The sequence below is a fragment of the Ziziphus jujuba genome, chromosome 6 (assembly GCF_031755915.1).
Source record: "Ziziphus jujuba cultivar Dongzao chromosome 6, ASM3175591v1".
Classification (NCBI taxonomy): Eukaryota; Viridiplantae; Streptophyta; class Magnoliopsida; order Rosales; family Rhamnaceae; genus Ziziphus; species Ziziphus jujuba.
Genome location: NC_083384.1, coordinates 29271214 through 29276888, shown reverse-complemented (window position 1 = coordinate 29276888; position 5675 = coordinate 29271214).

Sequence of the window (5675 nt, the reverse complement as noted above, 5' to 3'; positions counted from 1 at the left end):
AATTGTATTAAATACATAAACTAATAAATTTACAAATTGTAAGGTAATTTCTAAAGGAAAATTTTGTCTTTTGTTTGAAATGATACACACAAAGGGAAAATAAAAATATTTGCTATGAAAAGTATTTTGACGGACTTTTCATGTGTATATTGGTGAACTTCGTTTGTCACCATTTGGCATGTCTTTTTTAGTTTCAGGCTTTGAAGAACATGTGTGTGGGCTATGCAGACACCATGGCACGTAGCTTCAAATGAATGAATGGTATTGTACCTTGGAGAAGTTCTCTCTTCCTCTTGTCTTTCTTCTTATTTTGGCATTGCATTACTTGTTTTTATAATATCAATATGAATTTCTTTAATAACAATGAGCCATTTCACATATATTTGCAGAGCAAATCAAATAAAATAAAGAATGTATTGCATAAGAATTATGAGTCTGAGTTGTTTATGAAGCAATTTATGGCTTAAGTACATCTTTACATCTTGTTGAGCATTCTTAACTTTCTGAGTATAATATTTATTCTATTTGTTTAATTTCTTAGTTTGTTAGTATTCTTTGCGAAAAGTGTTTCATTAAATGTATTTATGCATGGTTGGACATTTTTGTGTTTTTGAATTGTAGTTTGTCATAACAAATACTCTTTCAATCACGAGCTTAATAGTAGATTCTGTGTCAGCATAGATATGGTTTTGAATTGGATAATGTCATTTTGCCAAAATATATCGATTTTATGATCAATTGCATCTAGTATGCATGTATCTGAAATATTAGCTTGATTGCTGCCAAGAAGTTAAACACCCAAGTATGATATATGGGTTAGCTTGGAGCTGTTTTGTCTTCTAATTTGTTCCTTCAACTAATTATTTTCTATACAGAATTTCATCAAATATCTTTCTACATGACCAGTACTACCATTAAATTAATACACGGACAGCATTGTAGCATCAAGGTGAATACTTGGGTTCCTTAGTTTTTTCTTGGTTAAATATGGTGTCAGTTTCTATCTATAGTGACTCATTTCATTTTGACAGGTCTTGTTAAGATTATTGTGAAATTGCTCAATATGGATTTATTTTTCTTATTGATGGAAGCAACTTGTAATATTTAGTAAGCAAGTTTTATAGGTTCATTGTCAAGTTATGGTTATGTGTAAAATTAAAAGAATAAGGATTCTACTTCATATTGAACTGGCAGTGAAGCAGAGATGCAGTTCCCTGGATATAACTTAATCTGTTTCAATAATTTTGTTACCATCAGTACTGAGTAAGCCGCAATGCAAATTTTTACTTCTTTCTTTTCAGACTACTGATTATGTTTTTATTATAACCTGATGTAGTACTGGTTTGCTTACTGGGCTCCAACAAAGCTTCTGTTGTAGTTAATTTATATGCTTCTGTCCTTGTCTGTAAAACATATAAAATGGGCAGTCTTCACCAAATCCTAGTTTTGCTTTCTTGAGGTTAAGTAATTACAATGATGTATGAACTCTCCAAGTGCTTTTCTATATAATAAAAAGAGGAGAGACAAGAAGATAATACTTATAAGAAATAAATAATTGAGACTGGTACTTAAAAGGAATAAATAATTGAGACTGGTATTTTATAATTAAAGCCATATCATATGATTAAAAAAAATTGGTTGTCTCTTGAGTCTGGGGAAATGATATTTTTGATCTAAATAAGTGTGGGATTTGGTTAGTAAATAAGGAAGATATAGAGCAATTGATGCAGAAATTAGAAGAGGAAAAGACACTTTGATGAATACTGTGAAGCAAGTGGATGTGAAGTTGTTTGCTCTCATGAGGAAGATGATGAATCGCATCCTGCAATTAATTCACAGAAATTCAAGATTATGTGACTGCTTACAAATAAACGTGTAAATTTTGGTTGGTGCATGTATGATGCAGAGCAATTGGATGCTGATGAGCTAGAAAACAGAGCAATTTGCTGCTACAACTAGGGGATATTTTTTGCTAATAATTATGTAACCAGTGCAAGTGAGTTTTTTGTTGATGTATGAGGAAGAAAAAAAGGACAGTCACAGATTATATCCTAGGATTAATTTGAAAATAAGCCATCCTCATCCTGTGGCCGCTTGCAAATTAAAGGTAAAAGTTAATTTTCTTTTGTTTGAAGTGTTATACTAAAGAAAAAAAAGAAAGGAACACAACTTGTTTATTACAAAAATTGTTTTATGAACTTTTTCATGTGTGTGTGTATATATTTATATATATATATGGGGGAACTTTGCTTATTCTCAATACGGCTTCTCTTTTGGTTTCAGGTTATGAAAGAACCTGTGTGTCAAGTGTGCAAATGCTTTAACACAACGCTTCAAATGAATGATGAGGTACCTTTGAAAAGTTCTCTGTCCCTCTTGTGTCTTTAATTTTTTTTTTTTTTTTTTTTTTTGTTGATCTTGGTATTGGAATACCTTATAACATGTTTGTGTGATAAGTGTATAAATTTCTTTAACTACTATGAGCCATTTTACATATATTTGCAGAGAAATTAAATAAAATAAAGCACATATTACCACGGAATATGATTTTAATTTACATTTAATTGAAGATTCTTAACTTTTAATTTTCTGAGTATGATATCAGATATGTGTATTTGAAATTCTTTTCTTAATTTGGTTTCAAGAAAAAATATTGTTCAAAGGAAACGAAAGAGAATTCATGATTTTTTTTTTTTTTTTTTTTTTTACTTTTCCTAATTTGGTGTTTAGTCTCGGCAATAGGGGTGGGCAAAATCCAATCCAACCCGTTCAACCCGCCCAATCCAATCCATTTTTAACGGTTTGGATTGGATTTTTACATCAATTGGATTTGATTGGGTTCAAAATATTATAAATTGTATGGATTGGATTGGTTATGGATTGGAAATATAAATCCAATCCAATCCAATCCAATCCAAATAATATATTATATAACTAAAAAATTATATATTTTTTATTTTTTTCATTTTTATATATTAATTTTAGAGTATTTTTTTTCATTTTTATACATTAATTTTTAATTTTTTTTCCATTTTTATATATTGATTTTTAATATATATATATATATATATTTTTTTTTTTTCTTTTACATCCCCATATCCCAAATCTCAAATCAAATTGTAAGTTGTAACCCTAAACTAAACATTTACCTTTGTTGTTGTTCACCACCAGTCTATCACTATCACCATAATATATATATATTTTTTATATCCCCATCGTATATATATATATATATTGTATCCAATTGTTACTTATATATATATAAATGTTTAAATATAATTTATTACTAATTTTATTGTTTTGATCTTTGTAGAACTTACAAAATCAACTAAAATTAATGAACCTGTCAACATTGATTGACTTATGATTTACCAAAGTTTTAAGGTTAAGAAAAAAAAAAGAATTATGCATTGATTCTTGAGTGAATGAATTTTGACGAATGTATTATTTTATATTATTTGTTCTAACAATTTTAATTTGATTTTATAGGAGTGAGATGATGACATTAATGTTTGCTATTTAATAAGTGCATGATGTGTATCATTTGCTACATTTTCTTCTTTATTTTCCATTGTAGACTATGCTGTATTATTCTAATTGTATTTTATATTTGGATAATTATAATTTATTATTTATATTTTATATTTGGAAAATTTTTTATTTGTATTATATATTTATAAATTAGTAAGTTTCAAACCGATCAACCAATCCAAACCCAATCGATCATAAATGGTTTGGTTTGGTTTGGATTTAATGTTTCAATGGTTTGGTTTGGATTGTAAATTAGAAAAACCGATATGTATGGATTGGATTGTATTTCGGTCAAAAACCGAACCAACCCAATCCATGCCCACCCCTACTCGGCAAAGTGTTTGATAAAATGTGTTTGCACACTGTAGGTTATTTTGTGTTAATTTGAATTGTCTGCCAAAATGAGTTTTTTTTTTTTCACCACTTGTTAAATAGTAGATTTTGAGGCAACATATTAATTTGCTTTTCAATTGGATAATGTCAGGATTCGTCCAAAATTCCTCATCGGAACCTTAGACAAATCCTGATCACAGGAAAACCCTACCAGACCCTCCAATGGAAACTCCGGCAGAACCTCCCCTAAGGGTTGGACTTACCACAAATTTCCTGCACTGAAAACACACTTCTATACACATCCCCTTATTCCTCCCACGATACTACAATTTAATTCCACAAATTATAGCACTTCAAAATAAATAACAGGAAATCAGTGCAGTATTTAATAAAATGCGTCCAATACAGTATACAGAGCAATATACAAATACATATGAAATTTATACGATGACAGATAAAGAAGTAATACAAGATGGAGAGGAAAAAGAGAAGAAATACTTCTTGGACTTTCAGCAATGAACTGAGATGTCGGGCTCGCCCCGGACGATCAACGTCTCCCAAACTGGACTTAGGAGAACGGAATTTAAAAATATGAGATGCTAATCATTTTAGTGAGTAACCCTATCTACTGAACACTTTTAATATTAATAATATAACAAATAAAGGAATTTAATTAACACAACAATTAAATAAATAAATAATAATAACAATTGAAGTAATATTTTCTCTCAAAACCCTCACTATTCACTCCGTTGGAAATGTTCCCATTTTTAAAACATTTTCACAAAACTCGATAGTCGTATTTCCCGAAAACCAAGGGATCAATTAATTTAATAAACAATAAATAAATATCCCAAATAAAAATAAAATGTAATAAGATATAATAAATAAATTTTGAATACTTTGGGGTTTGAAATTTCTTTATCCAAAAATTTATACTTGACGCACCACACCATATACCAGTGATGCCCTCTGATACCCAGCGTCCCGAGCATTGACTAGCTGGAGATTAAAGAGAGAAACTTGCATACGGTACTTCGGCGTCCCGACAGTACGCTGCTGAAACCGTCATCCCGGCCAAGGAGGGGGGCTGCTGATGCGCAATATATAAGACTTGCCTGCCCTCGGTCCAATGGCAACTCATGGGAGACATAATACTTGCGCGCTAACCACATATACACCGGAACACCAATACTGTATGAGTGCGTCTAAAATAATTATTAATATAATTATTACCGTACCGATTTTCCAAAAATTATCGTGGGAAATATACCAGTTTTCAAATTTACCATCCCACATATTTTCCTTTAACATAGCCGGTACGAAACCATCGATAACAATATAAAAATAATTTTTCTCATAACACGAGGTTCGACAATTAATATTCCACGGGCATAATTATCAAATTTGAAACCACCAATTTAAACAAATAATTTCCTTAAAATATTTAAACCAATTATGCCCAAAAATAATATTAAAATCACATACGATTTATTACTAAAAATACCATGTGTAATAAATACAATTAAATCACAATAATAAAAATCGGGGTTTTTGGATAACCCAAAATTTACGTTTAGTACCAACAAACATATACGTACTTATAAAATAATAATTTTCCACAATTATAATTAAATTTCCACCACATGAGCATAATTGCAGATATCAATTAAACACCAATAAATATAATTAATTACCCCAAAATATTTTTAGAATTGGGTCACTCACCTGGAGCACGCAATTAACCTAAGATCCTCCATGGGATCAATTCCAAGACTCACTCATGCTCCTAGAACACAATTCACACACAG